Source organism: Triturus cristatus, chromosome 8 (genome assembly GCF_964204655.1).
Source record: "Triturus cristatus chromosome 8, aTriCri1.1, whole genome shotgun sequence".
Classification (NCBI taxonomy): Eukaryota; Metazoa; Chordata; class Amphibia; order Caudata; family Salamandridae; genus Triturus; species Triturus cristatus.
The window spans coordinates 530,571,088-530,593,792 of NC_140591.1; the positions used below are offsets into that span (position 1 = coordinate 530,571,088).

The following is a 22,705-nucleotide window of genomic DNA, read 5'->3' on the forward strand; positions in this document are numbered from 1 at the left end:
CAAATATGAGAGTAGCCTTATTTAAGATACTAGATAAATATTCCTTCTATGAATCTCTTTTAGCAGCTGTTACAATCAAGAAAATCCACTTTTTCTCAAAGATTTCTTGAAAAAAGAAAAATAGGAAATTCTGACATCGTATCACTACATAAACATTGTTTGAGATAGTTGCTTGATTGTGGATTCATTAAATTATTTCAAATGAGGATATGGTCCCTTTTTTTCGATTTCCAAACTAAATTTAATCCACCAAGATCATCTGAGGATAAATAAAATAAATTACCCCATATTATTTGTGATACATACATATGATTGAATGATGCAGATTCCTTCACTTCATATAGAAAGAGCATATTTAATCTTATGACATCACAACCTACAGCGTATCATATTTAAAGACTATCTAGAATGTTTATTACTGATAGACCAAAACTAAAGACGGACGTAATATGGGCACAAGACTTAAATTCCTCTTTCTCTGTTTAGTATGGACTAAATTCTGGATAAAAACCCATAGATCATCACAAACCACTAGTTCACCTTAAACTTTGTTTTTTGTTTATAATAGATTAATGATTACTCCTCACACATCAGCCACAATAGATTTTCAGCAAAATTGTATCTTTTGGACATGTAAAGAGGGAGCTACAGTTCTAAAACATATGTCATTTATATACCCAAATCATTTAGATTTTTGAAGGAAAATATGCAATCAAATACATCTAAAGGACATTTGGATTTAAAAATATATATTTGTTGTTAGACTTTCCGTTGACTGGATTGCCTGCTATTTTGATTTATGTATTTTGATCTTCTATTCACAGTCACTTTGCAACAAATTATAAAACAAATTGAAAAAAGAATATGCTTATTTATTTTGAAGCATGTTGGTACGAAATTTGTAGTAATCAAAGGCTTGGTCTATCAATGAATCACCATTGTAACTTGCTTTTTAGAGAGAATCGTTATGGTCTGCTATAGAAATTATTTCATTATGCATTCATTACTCATAGAATGACATCATGTTTAAGAGGTTATCAAGCTTCCATAGAGGAAAATGTATCAATCTGAAACAAAACAGTGTAGAATTTATATTATAATTGAGAATATGTTTTTACTAGCCACACCTTGTTTATTCTATATTCTGATCATAACCATTAATGTTTATTATAAGCGATAGTATAATATTGCTTGATTGTTTTGACATTTTCAATCTACGAGCATATATAGTGATATTTCTGCTTGCTCGTTCTTCCTTTTCCTTCATTCATAGATAATATATAATACTTTTTAAATGTTTTCTCATTATCTAAATTTAGATTTTTTTTAATGCATTCTGAGCTAATATTTTCTTTATCAAATTATAATAATTTAACAGTATTATTCCATGATTGTTATTTTATGTACTGTGGACTTAATTATAATATATTTTCTCAACCTTAAAAAAGTATCATTACATATATTAGGAAATACTGACACATCCAGTTGTAGTTGAGAAGGATGTAGGCATGCAAGATTTTTGGGACAAACAGTGACTGTAAATTATTTTTGTTTCGGTCAATTATATGTACATTAATCAAATGGCACATAACAAAAACAACATCTGGATATTCTGAAAATCTGTCAAAGTTTCAGCCCTGGTCAATAAACAATGGACATACAATGTCAGTATGTTAGTAAAACTTTCTGTTTAAGTTGCCATATTGGCTATGTTGCCTAAGATTTCATAAGCTGAAATAAAGGTTAGAGGGCTTCCATTCATAAGCCACGATATTAGGGAAGGAAATGCCAAATCCTGTAAATACCAATGCTTCTGGGTCAGATGTACAGCAGACACAGTTATACCTACCCATTCTGAGTTCTCCATCTCAGAATGAAGAATAATGTGGAAATACCCCATTTTCCTCTGCTACAAGGTGAACAACTATGGAAGTGATACAATTTCTCACTTAGAAAAACAGGAGGTATTACAGAACATGTTGCAATCTTTATTCAGGCACAAACTCTCTATTTGCTCCCAAATCAGAATTACAAAAAGATGTGGAATTAAGCCCAAAAAGTTACAATATATACAGAAGAGAGTGAAGGAATAAGAAATATTGCACGCTCATGCCATAAGATTGAATTAGCTTCCTGCTTCTGTTTCTATTTATAGTGGACTTCACCTGGCAGTTTGGACTGAACTAACAGCATTCCTTGTGTCCATATCTTAAGCAGGATGACTGCAGATACTTCACATTTAAATTGTTGGTGCAGTACTGGCCACATACATCACAGATCATTTTTCGCTCACCCTCAGTTTAGTGTTCAAGACAATAGCTCTGGAGAAGCTCCCTATTCTGTTTGGTGATAGAGCTAAATTGTCAAGTTGCTCTACTGTTTGCTTAGACCTTGCTCGCTCAATGCTCACAATTACCGGACATTGAGTTTCTTGTACTTGATAAGAAAGATTTACAGAAACAGCAAAAGAAGAGGCAATGCAGGGACATGCCATTTTGTTACACTTCTGCTTAGACTTAAGTCTAAACCTTAGAACAGGAAGCTGGTCTGAATTAGGTCCAGGCAACTTCTTATTTTATGTGAACATAATCTCAAATAATTCCTGATTTCATATATTTGACGTAAATTGTGCTTTTGTTCTACTCATATGTTTTTCTATAACTTTCATTGCCGGAGACCGGGTCATGCAGAAATTATCCAGTGAGAACTTTGAAACTGGATGTGTGCTGCAGCACAAGTGTTGTGCATGTAACATTCATTGCATGCGTATAGAAACTTCATGAGCAGCTATCTCATGTGGATCTTTGTTGGGAGAGGAATATACCCTGGCATGACTTCTCAAGTGTGCAAATCTCTGCCCTGGGTAATCCATGAAATAAGTCTTAGATAATGTTTCTCTTTTTTCTTTTGCTTTCAGCGCACACGAGAATCATTCATGCACAGTGAGGACCATTTAGTTATAGAATGAGACCTAGAGCAAGACTCTGCAGTCAGTAGGTATGCACCAAGCATATCCTTATGACTATGGTTGACTACTGACAGCTCAAATGGTTTGCCTTAGATGTACAGTGGTGGCACACTGTGAATATATTACCGCAGAACAGGCCTTTTTAACCGTTCACTGTTTAAGATAGTTAGTGCACTGTGCTAACCCGCTCAAATGGTAAGTCCAGTTTCTGCAATCAAGTCCTTTTGTTCACACAGTGCACCTGGTTATATGGATAGGTGTTCTTTATGTGTGAAGTGGGATGAACCCTGAGTGGGTGTTTGTGTGTGGCATTGATGACAGTGGGCACATGTGTACACAATAGATTTTGGAGATAGCCTTGCAATGCTTATTGCTTAATGCTCGCATTACTGAAGCCTGAGGGAGTCCCCAGACTACAGGGCGTGGGATGAGTGTGGACAGCAGTCTCTTTAAAAGTACAGTGATATCCTTTTGCCAGGTCCTGACATTTTATTGTCTTCAGGTCTCACCTCCATCAGGGTGCTATAGTGAGAGGGATGCTAGACTGTGTCCCTGAAGGAGAAGTTGGCCCAAGGGAAACGTATTGTTGGCTGCCTAATGAAAGAATTGCCCAGAGGAGAGTATGCACAAGAAAGTATAGCTGACTGATGCATTGTGAGGTACCAGAAGGAGAATGCCACTGCAAAGGTCAGGGCTGAACCACTGTACTCCTGCCCACTGATGCACCTGTCCTGACTGCCTCTTACTTACTAGGCTCAACCTACACACATCATTAAACAGAAGGATTTCTGTGAGGCCAGGACCAAGTGGGTCTTTCCTAGCTCCCCTCGACAAGCCATTTTTCCCTAGGCTGAAAGAAATGTGTTTGACACCACATAATACTTAGGAGTTACTATTACCTACATTCAGAACTGTGGCCGGGTACAACTGGAGATTAGGCTCCAGCTGTCAAGTTTAATCCAGCTATAAATTCCTGTTCCAGTGGCTGGTGGAACACCCATTTTACTCAGTTAATATCCCAGTGATCCCCTCTTCTTTGGGCTGGTGGGTCTCTTTGGGCCAGTGATAGTGCTGAAGATCTGTAATTTAACTGTCATGAATGTAACTGTTATGTGAGTCAGGACAAATAGAAGAGAAACTATTTAGCAGGGGAAATGAATGAGCTATAATGAGTATGCAGCTGCAATAGAGCAGAGCACCCCTCAGTACTGGTTCATCTACACTGCATTATGAGGCAACAGTCCTGCACCAGCATGACTGCCATTAACACCTGCAAATATGAGGGTGGCCTAGCGTAACAATAGAACAGAATTGAACATGGTAGTAAAGAAAGCTTATGGAAAGACCTCTGCAATTAAGAAAAGAGCAGAAGCTGAATCACTTATTATACGGTTAGCCCCGGTCTATCCAGCTCCAGTAGCATTATTATACCCCCCATGTTTTATGCTCTATTGATTTTTTGACATATGTTTAGGCAATTGTGGGTAGAATACATTAATTGTTGATTCTTAGTAAGTTAAAGGACTGGTAAGCTAATCATATCAATGGGAGTTATTTTCTGAGGTACTCACTATAAAGTCTCCAATCATGCATCACCACCTCATTGATCATAACTTGGGCTGCTCAATACTTTACCCTGTTATACAGCATAATTAAGTGTAGACAGTCAGTCAGTCAAAAATAAATTTACTGGGACTGTAGTCCATTAAACTATTGCAATACATTTTACACCATTATAAAATATCAGTTCATTACATACACTGAATATTCTGCAAGTCCTATAATTATTCCAAATATAACACATTAAAATCTAAATAGATAAAATCCCCTTTTCTACTATTTGTAAAGCAAATTCCAACAACACTCATTACTACCAATGAATGCATAGTGGAAAACAACTCAGAGCTCTCTGACATGTTCCCACTTCATATTTAATTTAAATTGGTTTAGAAAATATACCCCTTTCACCTGCATAAAAATTTCAATCCAATAAAATATGTACATTTGATGTATTTATATCAATTTCACATTTATACTGTAATCCTACTTATGAGTAATATTAACAAGCTTATTGCAAGCCAATAGTATATTTATTCCCAGCCTGAATTTCAAACCTTTTTGTCCCATGCCTTGGTCCGGTATCCTAGAAATATAAGGAAATGCATCATCATTACACCACAAATCAGTCAGGAGAAAACTGAGACATTTGATGTTAGATATTTTAAGTTGTGATCTCAAGACAATATTTCAATCTTCATATTTAAATCAAGTTGGATTTTCACAGGACATTTTAAAGTGGGAGACTCTAAAGGAAGCAAACAACTATTCTCTTTGTTTGCCCTCTTATGGTTGCAGCCCAACTCAGCTCTCTAGTTCAAAAGTCCTTTTTACAGTAAAAGGCATTCTTATCTTCTCTGTCTTAAAATAATCCATTCCAGACTTTCAACATTATTATAATTGAAATAAAGTACCAAGAGACCAATTATGTTTCCTTCGTTATGGATTGTACCATAGATGATCAAGGGAGATTCAAAGTCTTTTCAAAAACTGACCCTCCAGCCTATTTCAATTTTGAGACCACTCATAAATATTATTTCAAATGCCACATACATATTTTGTTAGTACAATTGCTTTAAATGCTTCTAAAACTGGTAACAAATCGTCTCCTCCACAATTCCTACAGAATTTACAGAATCTTGCTATACTTGCCAGAGCACAAGATTTTATAAAATCTAAATGCAATTTCCAATCTAGTTTGTTGACAAATGCATTCCAAGATAATCATAGGATGTAACTTCTACCACCCCAATTTATTAATTTGCCATTGGTGCCTTTTCTTTAAACACCCAAATACAATTGTTTTTTTCTATATTTATTATCATTTAGTTCCTTCATAGTATTTCGAAAAAGCATTCAATGTCCATTGTAACCCTATTTTTTTTACATTCATGATTACCAATTTGTTTGCATATAGATTACAAGTCATAGGTCTTCCTCTCATTTTGGGTGAGACTATGTGAGCACTCAGTAGGGCTGAGGGAATACCCATTAAATAAAGGTCAAATAGAATTGATACCAATACACAAATGTGGCTGGAATTTATTTTAGACATCAGGCCTTTTTGATTTTATCTCTTGCCTAATTACCCCAATGTATTTCCTTCAGGATCACTAGTATACAATCTGAAATTGTTGGGTTCTTTAGTCACTGCCATGGCATGTCACAATTAACCAAATCAAAGTCCTCCTCAAAGTAGACAAAGCACCAGAATAAGTTGCCCATGGTTTCCATGGACATTTTATCTATTGATTTTAAACTAAAACAGTGATCTAATGTTGACTGTCCTATCTTGAAACCACCTGGCTCCACTCAGAATTAATAATTAGAGTCTACCAAATGCTTTATATTGGTAAGTTAGAGCGTTGAAATCACTTTTGAACCTACTCCTGTAAGACTAATATGTATGTAATTTTTTAGGTCGAATAAATGACCCTTCTTAAGTATAGGTTTTATTATGGTCCCAGTTATCAGGCATAACCCCTGTAGTTATGGTTGCTTTAGATGCTAAGCTAAAAAACCATGTCTATCTATTACTATTTACCTCGATTATTACTGCTGGCAGATTATCTGGTCATGCTGCTTTTGTGAGTCTCAGGGGCAAATTACCTCTTTGACTCCCTTCAGCAAAATACCATAAAAAAATTCCTCATACTATTTTACTTTTCAGGTGGAGACTTTATGCCCGTTGCCATATATCCCTTGCTGAAATGTGATCCACTGATCTTCCGGAACCATGCAGTTCATTTTATTATGTTCACCCCAATGCTGAATAGACTAACTTCTAAAAATCCTGGGGTCTTTGGATTGAATTATAGTTATTATTATTTGCCAGTTATTCCAATTGAATTCAGTCTTTTTGTGATTAATTACTGATCTATATTCTCAAACCTTACTATTTCTCTATTGTTAATCCTAATTACAGGCCAGAGTGTCCTAGGCTTCAGCTTCCTCAGTTTGCTTCTTATCCTAAGCTTTTACCTTGCTGCTTTACTTTAACTATATCAGTTTTTTTAAAATTCTTATTGTATGAAAGTGGATTATTAATTGTGCAAGATGCAAGGCTTGCACAATAATAGGTTCAGAATTCCCCCTTAATGGGAACCAAACACCCCATTGTAGTGCTTGACTCTCTCAGGGTAGTGAAGCAGGAACAGTCTAAGGCCTACTTCGGGGAGGTGGTGTGGGCTAGTAATTAGCAATCACTGGCACACATTAATAACACTACCTCAACAACAAATGATTGTCCAGTCAGTGCTTCTTCCTTTAACAAGAAAAAAGTACATTTATTACACACACACACACACACACACACACTACTAAGGGGCCGATTCCGATCCGGGTCGGAAGGGCACCGAACACGATCCGGCCAGAAAAACTACGAGCCCTACGAGTGTTTTCCGGCCGACTCGTACAGCTGTACGAGCGAGCCAGTACAACGCGAGCTACATGAAATTCACCGACCGAGTCGTTTCCGGGTCCGAACCGCTCTGTACTTCTTGGTCGTAAGCTAATCGTGGCGTGCAATGGATGCGATTCACGACCGAGCCAGTACGATGCACGCGTCGTACAGCCTGTGCGAGCTGGAGTGTCCGGCTCGCAAAAGCTCCCGGAGTCGGACTTCGGGGGTCCGCGTTGGACCACCCGACACCCGCAGATGTACGACTCGCACACAGGGGAGAGCTATGGATCTCTCCAACACAGGCATGTACGGTGCGGATGGCACCGACACGTACCCACTGTAGGGGGTGCCCTTGTTTGAGATGTACCCATTCAGTCAATGGGAGCGCATGTACCCGTCGTACGACTGGCTCCCATTGACTTCTATGGGAGTCCAACCGAACCGAGTCCAACAGCATACGTGCGCATCGTACTCGCTCGGTCGGACTGTAGGGGTCCGGCTTGGTCGGAAAACACTCCGGATCCGACTCGGTCAGAGTGCTGCCCCTAAATACTATGCATTAGTTTACAAAAATATACATCAGGCAAATTAAAAAATCTCATTTGACCCTTAAAGGATCATGACTCCCAAAATCACTGTATCCCCCGCCTGTACCAGATAGCACATCACACTATGAGGGGTATCACTTTAATTAAAACAGGCCTCTTGGCTCTATCAAAAGTCATCATATTAAAAGACAATTAATCCACATGATAAAAACACAATTTTCAGTAATCAATGATAAATGTGTGTAAATGCAATAATTACTGTAAAAAAACAATTCAATATTAATCCACAATCACTGTCAGCAAAAATGGTTAATAAAACAATGAAACTAAGCGGAACGTGTCTGTGTCTTTTTTATCAGGCCTGGGAGTAGTTTGCGGAGTTTTGCTACGTGGAACTTTGCGAAGGTACAAAAAAACTCAGCAGAGTTCCGCAAGTTGCAGAGTGCAGTGTGAACGTCCGTTCGCGCTGGTCTTCCTGCCGCTCGGGTATAAATTCTACCCGAGCTGCAGCTCACCCTCGTGAACTTACAGTTCACGATTTTGAGCGTGGAAAAAACTCCGCTGCACTACGCGAAGCAAAGTGTTCTGCACTCTACAAGCTCCACAGAGGGCTAAGTGCAGAAAACTCTGCAAACTCATTGAATGGAGCGGATTTTACTGCCCAGTCCTATTTTTTATGCACTTTCAGGCCACATAAGATGCAGCCATAGCACCAGCCCTCTAGAGGGTACTGCAGTCCCATTTGAACCGCAAAGGTTTTAACACATTGGGGCAGCCCGCCCCTGGCCGACTGACCCTGCCATCTTCCCTGCTCATCTGTCTCATTGTCTGTCAGTGCAGTAGCCGGCAGCATGCTTTTCCCCTGCTGGCTCTGTGTGAGCAGTTGTATTTAATGTGTTGGACGCTCCTTTCCTCTGTGATTTGGGCACAGGGAGCAGGTGTGAGCCCACCACAGATGGGACAGCGTGATGGTACTCCCACTTTCTGGTGTGATGTTGGCAGCCCAAAAATGGGGTTAATGGCCAAGCTCACTGGCCCTTGGAGAGACACACAGGTTCTGGGGTCCATTAGGGGCAGAATCCTTAGTCCAATATGGCATCAAGGGGTTTGTCCTTCCAGCTGTCCATGACTGCTGCTGCTGTCACAATTCCAGTAACAAGCACAAAAACACTCTTGCTCTCTTGTGCACAAGTTTTTAAATAGGGGTGGAAGATTCTAGAAGCCAGGCATCACTGGCCTATTCTAGAGTGCCACTTCTCCTCTCTACTCCAATCCCAACCCTCCTGCATAGCAGGCTGGGACAGTTCAAGATGGAGCCGTCCAGAAGTCACTGGTTACATCTACTCTGGAGTCTCAGCTCTGCTCCTCACTGACATGACTGCCTGGGTCTTTCTCACCAAAACTTTAAAGAGGAGACCCTTCCTGTGTTTGCTCCAGTTGTCTGGGTTTCCATCTTTGTTTAGTGGGTCTGGGCTATCCCAGCCCAGGTACAGAGTAACATGAAATTAACAGATACACATTATCTTCACCACCCATTCCTGCTAAGGAACTGAGGGAAACACTAATAATTACTCCTATTGAGTGGGAGGCCTTTGTTCCCCCATTCAGAGGAGCAAATAAATGGACTTGGCCTAGCAGGGTGACAAAAGACCTGGGCTCTTATCCTGAGCTTAGTCAGGATATTATGAAAATGCTGGACTACCCATAAAGTGTACATATATGCTCTTAGGAGCTACATATTTGAACAGCGCACACTCTTTCCACCAGGCTACAGGGCTGAACATAACAGTAGTCTCGCAAGTGTGTGTACATGTGTTGACATGTAACCAGCCAAGTGACCTTTTCCTTAGCTTGGCTTTATCTTAAAAGGCTGACACTGGTGTTAAACATGTACAGTCCATTAAACATGCAATTGCTGTGGGTGAGACACAAGTAGTGAGACCCACCCTCAGTAGAAAGTCCAAAACCAGGTGATCAAAAAACAAAACATAAGGGCATATTAAATTGGCGGAACCCATTTTGAAACACCTATACTTTGCCATCAAACTTTTCTCCATCCTTAGTAATATTTCACTACACCAGCTACTTATACTTCAGGAAACTACCATTTGTCTCCTAAGGTTATTCCACATTTGAAACAGTGCAAAAAGATCTATTTCCTCTTCATCAAGACGGATTATGCATCTTCATGAACATTTAACCTGGCTGGAAAAGATGTCTTTTTATTGTATAAGTGGCTAATCTATACTTAAATAACAATGGTCACTTTCACTCTGTGTCAGTACATGACATCCTGATAATAATTTGAAGTGAAATGTAAACATTCATCAATAAAATTGAGTCTAGTATTGCAGGGCTTGGATATAAGTACAATTGACTAATTTGAATCTAATCACAGTTAACCTTCCACTTATTCACATATTTTACAATTATTGTAGAGATTTGCCTAATAAACTGTCAGACACTCATCCAAATTCATTCAGGTAAGCTTCTTTAGTTACATGACTGAAGTTATCAAATGTAGAAGTTTTACCACCCACCAGTGTCTCCTGAAAACATATTACATAGTCTTCTTCTGAATCTTTACCCATATGCTTTACTTACTGTATATTTTTAAGACCATACATGATCCAACATAAAAATCTCAGGTTGGATTAGGAACTTCTATCCTAATTAATATCACTTAGGTAAAATGTAGCATCACCCTCACTACTCAAGGCTTCATTGTGATTATCAACCTTAAAGGTGGCTAGTGTGTTTTATACGGAGCAACTTCAAGTTCTCTATCACCTTCATCCAATTATCTTTTTTTATCTCCCATTTTCTTCATCCCATCCTGCTTCTATTTGTTTCAAAGTCCAGGCAGCATGGTTATTAAAAAAATGTGTTCTTCACTTCTTTCTCTACATTTTCAACAATCCTTATTTAATTTTTATCTAAATCCTGCTTCACTTTCTGCACAGGATTCATAATTAAGGGCGGATAAAAGGTCTTTACCCTGACAGTGGCTTAGGATTCCTACTTGTACCAGATACTTAAGTGTAATTAACCTGAGAGTAACACTTCTATCAAATACTTGCAGGAGTCTCCCTCTACTAGAGACTTTAATTCCTTTTCCTTTTTACCAACTCTCCACACATCATCATGGAGATACAGATTTTTTACTTCTCTTTTTTGCCCTTTTGTAATTTTTCCCTTAAACCTCACCTTGAATTGCAAACTGCTGTTTTAACAGAGGCACTTCTCTTACTCTCCCTACAACGAAATTTAAATATTCTGTCTCATAATTTCTTTGTGCAGCCATTTTTGAGTGCTTTGTCAGTTTATTCTTTTTTATATTTGCAAGTTCTCATTTAGACACTCATGGATGGCTCTCTCCTTTATTGAGTTATTTACCGGATGTTTTACAATTTGTCTTATTTTATTTTTTCTTATTCCTTTGCCTTGATAACTTTTTCCTTTAATTTACTTTTGCTTACACTCTTCCTCTATCCTTCCTATTCCTCTTTTTCCCCTTGCAAATATAGCTGAAAAACACTTCACTCCATATACCTTCTCACACCTACCAAACCAATTATATCTTGTTGTGTGTTCTCTTTTACAAAAGAGACACTATCCACATCTTTTTACTATCATTGTTTTGTAGGAGATATATACTGATTATTTTCTTACTTTTTCCAAAGCCCCAACTCCATTCCCTTCTCTTTCATTTTCACATGTGTTTTTTCAATTGGCCTAACTAATGCTGGCATACACTCATGTATTTCTCTTAGTTAAATCACAATAGTTTGTAATTGTTTGGCTTGTGATATTTCTACATCCTTATTTAGGAGCATACTTTCAAAATACCTTGCAGTGTCTTCTATGTTATAGCAGAATGTCTAAAATTGAACATGACGATGTAAAAGAGGCATTCCCTTTCCCATCCTTCGCACTCTAATTACTACTTATTAATTACATTCCATGGCATCTTTCCCAATTAAAACTTCTTCACTTCACACAAATTTAGTATTTACATTAAATCTTTAATTGGAATCTGATGTGAGGATGTTAACTATGGTTCTGAGGGATCCAAATCCAGAACATGGTAATTTAAAAAGTCTGACAGACTTGCTAGTGAGTCCAAGGATTAATTCACCACTTGGTTCAAGGGATGATTCAAAGAATGATTTATTTCTGATTGTATGATTCCAGCATTATCTATTTCAAAATTAGGTAGGTATATGTTAACCTTTCTTTCCCTTCTGGTTTTGAAATGCGTATACCTGTTTGCTGTACCTCTACAGTTTTTATACCACAAATATCCTCCTCAGTAATTATTCCAGACCCTCTTTTCTTTCTACCGTTTCTTTTTATTATTTCACATATTCTCACTCCCATTTCCCTTTAGCACCGGGCATCTCAATGAAGTTTCCTTATTAAAAGCCACTATCTCTTGTTCAAACAAAAAAGGCCCCTTACAACCACTATACGTCCATTTTTGTTAAAAGAGTTCCTTTTAACTTTACATAAAATATTGGTGTCCTTATTGTTTATGTACACACTGTGGTTATCTGCTCAGTCATACTTGGGGAAATGGGTCATGGGAGGGGTGCTGGAGGGAGCAGATGCTGGATGAAATGATGTGTATTTTGCCCTATTCAGTTATTGGGTCTTCGAATCATTGATAACATTACACCATCTTCACTTCGATCACACTGTTCACTTTTCTGAAAGCATGAACCGGTTTTGCAAAGTCTTTCTAATTCTGGTGCTGTTGTGTTACTCTCAATTTGTGTAAGGGGGTGTACTTGGTGCTCATTTCTGAAGACTTTAATAGGCCAGCCCCCAGACACTAAAAGCAAGTAGACTCAATAACATCAGTTGAGGACCAATCATCCCTGAAATCCAGTGGCTTTTAAAATGATCTAGCTCTCTTGTATATGAGGGCATAGCTTATGTACATTTTTAGCAGAGTCGATCATCCATGCGTATGTTGTGTAATACATTTAATGTTTGGTAAAATTATGTGCATTTTGTAATTTTTACAAATTCATTTTTTGGGCCATTTTGCCCACCCTTATTTTAAAGCTTCTGCTCCCACTTCAAATATTAGGAACAGAACCGACCTGCAAAAAGTGATGCCGCTCTGACCATGAAGCTGAAAGGATTAACATGTAAGCTGAGACATGAATGGAAGACTGACTCAGGGCAAGATCAAATGCCCGGATGTTATGAAGAACTACAATCAAGTACAGTTGTTTCTCAGACAAACAAGAAAAGCATGTTTTCATCGTAAAGGGAATGGGCATGTTTCAGATACACCAATGGACTGTGTTCCCTGGTGAGTATGAACTACCTCCTTATCATATTACTTGTCCATCTGACCTGCAAACCAGTAGTGTCTGACACAATGGAATGCAGTAAGTGTGGCCTTGTGTCAAGTCTGATTCCTCAGGGCAAGCATTGTCCTAGGAGCACATGTTTTGGCAGCATCAATTCTGTGTGCAATAAACTAGATGTTCAGAGTGGGCAAAAGAGGGAAAGGGGACTTAAGTGCTTCAGAGAAGGAGATCTGAAACAAGACAGTATGATTCAATGAGTGATAGTCTGGTATTCAACCTCGTTTTATACCCTATCAAACATTTGCCTGTCCATAAAAAAGCAAAGAATCACAAGAGCTTGATATGAGTGATCAAACAATATTCCTATAGGGTTCAAACAGTCAGCTGAGCTACTCATCTACGTGAGGGCATAGATTGCAATAGGAATAATCACAGCAAAGAACAAAGTTACAGTATTTACTTTCTCATCTGACTCTCTCATGCAGTGGTTCTTAACCTCATGACTTCTGTGGACCCCCACTTAATCATTACTGGAACCAAGGGACTTCCACTGATTTAGTACTGGAATCCAGGGAGCCCCCACTAAGTTATTGTTGGTAGGCGGCAAGCCCTCTCAAGCATTTTCGATGACTTGACCCATAAAACAACACACAAAAAATACAGAAGCAAAGATTCATCAAACAAATATGCAAATGATGAATTATTTTATTTAATGCACAAATATATTAAAATCATAATAATTTTAGTGGGAAGGCTGGAGCTGTTTCAAAATTTAATTGAGGCAACTTATTCTCCTTATTATATCTGTTTGATGCGTTTGCCCTAATTCCTCAAATCAATCTGAAGATACTAACTTAATTCTCTTTCTCAAATTTCAAATTCCTATGCATTTACAGAACGTTTTAAAAATGTTAATTTAACATTTTGCTTCTTTATTTTTACATACTTTATTATTTTGATAATATCATTTATATATTATTCATGTTCTAAGCATTAGTCGACCCCCTGAAAAGGCTGTGTGGACCCTCAGAGGTCCCAGGACCACAGATAAGATCTTCGTCTCCACCGAATACTTACTGATGTGTATTAGAAGATCTCTTTCCTGTGCGATGATTAACCAGCCTCTTTATTTTGGTTACATTTGTCTTGATACATTTTGGGTGGAGCTGTAGAAAGAATGTTGTTTTCTAGAGATAGGACTACTCTGTACAACCAAATCAAGTATTTCCTATAAATATATAGAGGATTCCATGTTCCGCTTTTCACAATCTCTCACCTTATGACTGCAAGTGCGAGCTTTGCCCAGAGTCCATACATGTTCTCAAATAAGAGAATAACTACATTGTGTGTCCTACCAGTAACATGCAGCCTTTTGTGCTAGTCGTCAATAACCTCTTTATGGAAGTGGATTCATATTTGGGGTGGGCAGTCGTCCACCACGAGGAACACTAACACTAACTCATCAGGGTGAACCCCAAAGGTCATTAAATTAACCTGACCTCAACACCCTGACAGCTATGGCATAAATCTGAATGGCTTGCGTTAGGGCAAAGTTATAAGTGTTTACACAGTACTAAAACAGTAATAAAGTAAAAACACCAAACAATAAAAATCCCAAACAAAATTAGAAAAATCAGGAACTTTTAATGAGAAATATGGCACCAAAAAGACAAAACTCCAAAAGTGGTGCTGGAGACATGTGTTTTAAAGATTTAAGTGAAACTAGCATCAATTATAGTATATGTATGTGGTAGAAGGACATAGATGTGTTTTCAGGCTAACTTCGATGGAGTACAGGTCAGATACACCAAGCGGGTTAGATCCAGTCAAAGATTTCACCTTCTGACAAAGAGTCTTTTTTTGGATTTCAAAATCCTTCAGTGGGACAAGACTGAAACTTTATATGTGGAAATCACCTGGAGATCGGAATCCTTTACCATGAGGCCCTGTTGAAGCATGAGGGGTCTTGCAAATCCAAAAATGTTCCAAGTCCCAACATTTCCAGGTTTCTGAAGCAGATCCACTGGGTCAATTATAAGGCTCCCAGGAACTCTTGCACAACACTTAGAGGCCAGACCTCATCGGAGCAGAGGCCATCAGCAGGGTTCAGTTCAGGTCCAGTGTCTTGCTGAGGAACAAGGAAAAATACCTCTTGCAGTTTTTTGCATACCTGCAGCCATCCAGGAGGTCAGCCAACTGATCATTGCAGTCCACTTCTTTGTCCTGGGTACAAAAGGGATCAGGGCTAGTTCTTCAGGTTACAGCAAGCAAGGTCAAGTCCTCTTCTTATATTCTGCAGGTCCAGAAAGTGTTCTGTGAAGGGTTCCTTGGGGTGCCACTTTATGGCGCGCTCTAGCCATTAAGTGGAAGGTGATTTGTGGCCCTTCCCTAAGTAATGGGGTGAAGGTTCCCAGTGGTAGCCCTACCCACGTTTTCAGAAGTCATTGCCCTGCTGCAAACAGTTCCACAATATAATTTACTCATAAAATCCAATATGGGAGAACACTTTATCCCTTGTGCAGAGTGCTGTAGTCCACCCAAAGGTGCAGCCAGGGAAATGAGAAGCCCCCTCCCCTGTATCCACTTGAAACTGTGTCTGGAGTAGATTAGCAACCACTGGGTTCAGAGCTAGCCTTTGTGTGGGCCTGGGTAACAAAGACATTCCCATCCTTCGGTCGCTCCATACGGCGAAACTATGAATAAGCAGGCTTCACCCATGTCCCTTTCAAGTTAATGAATATCCTGGGCACATCCCAATTGTCCTTCCTGAGATGATAGGGATCACAGGTCCCATACCCAGTCCATCCTGCCACTAGGCCTAACCCAATGTTCTGCTCTGGTAGCAGTTTTTTCACACCTCTTTAAGGTCAATCACTGCCTGGGCAGCAGCTGGTAGACTAATGCAAATTAGCCTTCAGGAGCTTCAGAATGGAAAAATGTAAAAGTTGCCATCCCTAAATACTTACTAAAACTTTAACTTCACCAATAAATGTATTTTAGCTAGAAATATGAAAAATAGACTTTGAATAACCCTTGTTGTAATTTCCTGTCAAAAGACAAAGATTAACATTTATAAGCAGTACTTTGACATTTACAGGGTCCATCTACAGCCTGTTGAGTGAAAATAGCTTTTAGGGGCTAGTCACTGGACCAAAATGCTAACTTTCATTTTGCATATTGTCCATTTTAAATTCAAGGCACTCTACCTTGTCAGCAACAAAGTTTAGTTCAGGGTGTCTTCTCTATCATTAAAAGCAAGGTTATCCACCTATAAAAATAGATTTTTTACAAGTAAGTTGAACAGCAATTTTCCAGGCTGATGCAGTAAGGCTACACATTGTAATTATGAAGCCATACTTTACAGGCAAGCATTGTGGATGGCACAGTGGGTACTGTAGTCCATAGATGGTGTTAGACCTGTCAGCCTTAAGGTGGCCTTCACCCAAACTGTTTGCTTTTGCCCTCCACCTGTTCCTGAAATTCATTTTTGTTGGCCTCAGGACTCTGTGCCCTTTAGCACTGCTAACCAGTGTGAAATTGCTTGTGCTCTCTCCCCTAACATGGAAACATTGGCTTACACATGATTGGCATATTGAATTTACTTAAAAGTCCATTGTAAAGTGGGATATACTATATGCCCAGATCCTGTAAATTAAATGCTACAAGTGGCCCTGTGGCGCTTATTGTGCCACCCATTCAAGTAGCTCCTTGAAACATGTCCCTGGCTTGCCATTGCAGCCTGAATACTTTTTTAAAATGCTACTTCGACTTGGCAATATAACCGAAGCCTTATACTCTCCTTTTATTACATATAAGTCACCCCTTAGTTAGGCCCTAGGTAGCCCACAGAGCAGAGTGCATTGTAATTAAAAGGTTGGACATGTGCTTTTAAGTTTTCCATGTCCTGGTAGTGAAAAACTAGAAAGTTAGTTCTTCACTACTGGGAGGCCTACCTGTTCTATAGGATAACATTAGTTTGCCTTATTACATTTAGTAATTTCTAACTTTTGATTGGAACAGCTAGGCATTTCATATCTGGCACCAGTTTTAGGAAGTTGACATTTTCCTGCCCTTTGCCATTTGGTACCTGTAGCCTGTCCTAGGTAACATGAATGGGTGTAGTTGGCAGTTGGACTTTGAGAATTCTTCCTAGACAGTCACATAATAGAGGGGTTAATTGTGCCTGAATGGGCCCTCTGCTGGCAAGATCGGGGGCACAGCAGGCCAAGCCCTTTTTATAACTGAATAGGCTGTGCTCTGCCTTCACACAAAGGGCTTGTCACCATTGCATTGTCCCTGCAGACAGATAGGAGCCAGGTCAGGGAAGTCAGAGAAGAAGGCACCAAGCTTAAAAATAGGACCCTCAGACCCACTCTTCAGTTCACGGTCTGAAACCAGGGAAAGACGGCGTGCGGCTGTAGCCTTCTGTTTACTTCACAGGACTGCTTTGCTATAACTGAAAAAATTGCTGTGCTGCCTAGAACCTACCTTGAACCCTTAGAAACCTTCCCTGATGATTGATCCCTGCTTCATCACTTGAATCCAGGACTATGAAAGTACCTCCAAGGGCAAATTTGCTGGCCTCCTGTTCAAAGCCTCAGGGATGAAAAAGGCTCCCACCACTTTCAACCCCTATCTGGACCTAATCTGAGTGACTCCTGAACCCCCAAGTGGTGACCCTCCAGTCCTTGACCCATGGTAGTTGTGTTAAAAATTGGCAAAATCTAAAACGTGTGAGAACATTTTTGGCTGAAAACTACTCTGAGAACCCGGGGAAGACCGGGGCCAACCTGATTGTCTATTCATGTAATGTGCATTGCCGGTCGGGCTGACATCATGGCAGCTCTCTATACATTCTACTTCGCAGCAGTAAATCCTATTCAGCGGTCCTTCTCCAAAGGGGTATCTGGCCTCATGGGGGCGCTCGCCGACTACAGCCTTCAGATCCTTCCCACTGGAGATTTTCGACTTCCAAAAAGAGACTAAGCCTAAACGTAGGAATCATCAAGGTGAATTCTTCCAGCTGTTCACTGATGACAACGTCTTCTCCTCAGACACCTCCTGCATCCTTGTCCCACTGAACTTTTCCTTCTCAAGCAACCTTTCCCAGAAATTTCTTCCAAGTCCAGAGGTAAGTGTTGACAGGGCTCAATTCATTTTTTGTATCCAACTAGAACTCCATTGCGTTTGACCATATTTTCCTGACTCAACCCAATCTCATGTGACTAGATGCTCATGGTTGGTGATTTGATCTTTAGTTTTTACATAAGACTTTCAAAATTCATAACTCTTGTTCTACTGATTGAATTTTGTTGTTTTGATGTTAATAGCAAGGAAAGACTCCAAATGTACTCTCCAGTACTCGTTCAAACTTTTACTTATACGAATGGACTTCAACTCCATGGTATATCTTCTTCATGAAGGTGACAGATCTTTGCCACCATATATGAAATGAATGGGGATCTAAATCAAATCAAATCAATCATCAAAATAATTTACAGTTTATGTTCAGTAAATGATGAAAGTTTTAAGTGAGTTTTTATAAGTTTATGATATTAGTAAGATGCCAATTAATGCCAAATCTTTTTTTAATTTCTTTTTAAATTCCTTTTTCCTCCTTTTACACAAAACAGATCCACAACTCAAGATGAATGTATACAGAAACAGAAAGCAAAGCCCTATTATTATTTGTGGCAGTAAAATGTCTAGTGCAAGACAATCTTGCAGTACCATGTATCATATAGCAATTAATTCAGTGTGTACTACTTCCAAAACTCTAGAAATACCTGTTGCCATTTTGTTGACAACTGTTGACAGCTTTCTAATCTTTTCACCATTTAGTATAATGCCTACAGGTGGAATAATTGCACATGTTTCAGTACTACGCTTAAGTCTGTGTGTGGGTCTCATTGTTAATGCAGCTGAGCTCTGCATGTGTTACATTTTTAGGGAATTATAACACCAAAATAGCAAACACCCTCCCAACCAGGAGGTAGCAGGATAGAAGCATTCTGTCCATAAATAATGTAAACTGCAGGAATCACAGATTCTTCTCCTTGTCTAATTTGCCACGTTCCCTCTGTTAATTCAAAAGTGTATTCACAGCTACCAATACTTACATGTGCAGTTTGTGTGGGTGAGAAAGCAGAATACTACAGGAAATAACATAGGATAATGGAATGCAGTAGTAAGTAACTTCTTCTGGTGCAGTTGCAGATGAATGAGCACTGATGTAGCAGTCCTTTGCGTATATAGCATAAGTGTATTCTCGTACTAATCTAGAGTAGACATTTGAAGAAAAATCAGTTTTCTTGTAACTAACAAAGGACACTCTCAGTTAGCCTTCAACACTAAGGTATGCATGCAGCTTAGTTGCATTACTGTTTCTATGTTCTATTTCTGGGATTAAATAAAATCCAACTAATACTATGGTAAACATTATTACTCTTATTACAAAAATTGAGGACATAATATTCACACTTAATTCTAATGCAGCACATTACTGTCAAATCAAGTTAGGTATATTTTAAAACCAGTAGCTCAGCAACTTGACAATTCAGCAGTTCAGTAGTTCAGCGGACTTTTGCTAGTGGTATTTTCAAAATGATTTTAATATTTGCACTTTGCAGATTTCTAATGATACAAACCTTAATCCTACTCTGTGTTCTTCAATATTGTTATCCCTACTATTCTATTGCAGACTCGGGCCTAGGTCGATCTTCTGTAAAATAAACAATACAAATATTTTAAGGTCAAACAGGACAGTTCTTTTTCATTGATCAGTTATTGTTTTTTTTTAGCTTTCGATAGTTCTCAGTTATTTGTCAATTCTTTTTCAAGCTCGAAATAAGGTGGCTCAAACAGTTCAGATCTCACAACACATAGATCATCTAGTACATCCATTCAGGTGCTGAATGCCTTCAACTAGGCACTCTTTTTCTTCTTGATCTTCAGAATAATTGTCTATTTTCTGTATACCAAGTTCATAACTTGCCTCAGTTTCTTCAGGTTTAGTTGCTGTTATTCGAATAACTAATATCCTTTTCCTCAGTCTCTCTTTTTTTTTTTTTGCAGAGTTTTATATAGCGCAAACTTGACCCAAATCGGGTGTCAGAGCGCTTACATAGCACCAGTTGTATTACATGAGCACACATTGATTTTTTTTTTGTTGGGCACGGGGAGATTAAGCGATTTGCCCAGAATCACAGGATGTTCAGCGTCATTGCCGAGATTCGGACCTAGTTCTCCAGATTCAAGGTCGGACGCCCTAGCCGTTAGGCCAACTCCTCGCCCCAATTGTTCTTAAGATTGTGGGCATTCAGTTCACTGGGTGACTTTTTATATTCTAGTGCTTGTTCCTTCATCCGAATCTTCAAGTAGTATTGATGGACTATCAGTTATATCTCCATCCTGATGAACAGTCTCTGCTTCTATTTCGTTAGACATTTTGATGCCACTTTGTGTAACTCCAGGCACTTGGATCTGTATTTTGACTTGCAAATCTTCAGCCCTCTCTTGCTGTTCTTGCACTGGTGTTGCCACTGGTCTGGGTGGTCTCTCAAATGGTGGTGCATTCACCATTGCTCTTTGGTCAGAATCAAAGACCACAATTACTTTTTCTGGTTTTCTTGCTTGGTGTGAGAAGCATGAATCCATTTCGGAACTCCAGCATATTTAACAGCAGTATTTGTCATGAGGATTATCTGAAAGGGACTTTTCCATATCAGTTCCAAGCAAGTCTTCTGAACTTGCTTCTTGGTCAGCACCCAATAATCTGGATTGAAGTTGTGGCACTGTTCTTGGAGCAAATCTCTTGTGGCAGCCTGATAAGAAACAAAACAGGCCAACTCAGCCACCCCTCTACAGTAATCGAGTATCATATCATCTGTGATGTACAACAGTGTTTTTGCAGATACAGCAGGCAGTCTCCTTGCCCTGCCATCAAAATCTTGTGGGGTGATAGGCCAACTGTTATTATTTGGGATACTCATCAATACCAAACACAATGCATCCTGCCATTTCAATGATGTTGAAGCACAAACCTTTGTTTTGATTTAAGAGTCCCAGAAGCTCCAGGTCTTTAACTGCAATGTAATCTTTGCCCAATCTGTATAGATGTACAAATCATCCTCAGGACTTCATTGTTGAAATGAGTGCCCCTATCTGATTCAAGAGACACTGGCATTCCGTATTATGGATTTAATTCTTGCAACAACAGTTTTGCTACAGTAAGATTGTCATTTCTTCTGGTATGGTAGGCTTTCACTAATCTCAAGAAGATACATACTGTCTATTATAATAATATATATCTCAGTCCATTGTAAGCAGGCATCTTGATAAAATCCATCTGCATTCTGTTGAAAGGACCACCTGATCTCCCTATGTGACTTTGCGTAATATGTTTTCTTTCCTGCATTCATATGTTAACAAATTACACATCTGTGAAAAACTTCTGCTAATACGATCCTAAATCTGGGTTTGCACCACTTTTGCTGGAATAACTATATCGCAACACTGGTCTCTCATCTGCTGACATCCAAATGTCATTGTAATTGGTTTTACAACCTGCTTTAGTCCAACTATTTTGCTCTGTTTCTGAAACATTTTCCTGTACTCTTTTAAATTCATCCCAGGTATTAGTCATTGTCTTTAACATTGTGAAAAAGGTTTCCTCTTTTCTATTAAATATGCAGCCAACAAAGCACAATACCATGCCACTGAATCAGCATACCTATTACCCATGGTGATGCACCCATTGTCAATTTGGTGAGCTGCACATTTAAACACAGCAATTTCTTCAGTAATTGTAAGACTTCCAACACATTTTTGACATGCATTGTGGTCATATTGGTGTAGCCGAGGAAGTAAGAAATCCCTTTTGTGGCCACAATTGCTCAAAATCATGGACAACACCAAAACCATGCTGACTATCTGTCAATATGGTCACTCTCATGTGTGCATTTAAACTGCATGCTCTCGAAAGGGCAATCAATTCTGCAACTTGTACTGATGTAACCCCTTGAAGCCAGGAAGCTACAACGACATCATTTAGAGTGAACGCAGCATATGCTGCTCTCAGTGTGCCTCCAATACTTCTGCGATATGAACCATCCACAAAAAGAACATGGTCGAGCTAAATCAGGGGTTCACCCACAATATCAGCCTTGGCTTGGAGCATTAATCCGTTACATCTAAGCAATCACGTTCAATGTCATCACAAAGAGTATCATTAATTTACAAAAGATGTAATGGATTTAATATTTGAAACTTCTTCAAAATAACATTATCTGCAGGCAAAACAGTCTAGTTATACCTATTCAGATGATTATAGATCATTTATAGAGTTTTCTCCACAGTGTGTGGGACCATAACAGTTAAAGGGTATCCCATCACTATGTTCTCACTC

At 39.0% G+C, this 22,705-nt stretch overlaps 1 long non-coding RNA gene across 1 annotated transcript in view; it reads left to right on the plus strand.

Moving 5' to 3' along the window:
• Positions 1-22,705, plus strand: part of LOC146802424 (uncharacterized) — a 157,253-nt gene that overhangs the window by 116,656 nt on the left and 17,892 nt on the right. The window contains exon 3 of the long non-coding RNA XR_014967388.1: positions 13,071-13,298. This is a non-coding gene — a long non-coding RNA (uncharacterized LOC146802424). The remainder of the gene's footprint in view (positions 1-13,070; positions 13,299-22,705) is intronic.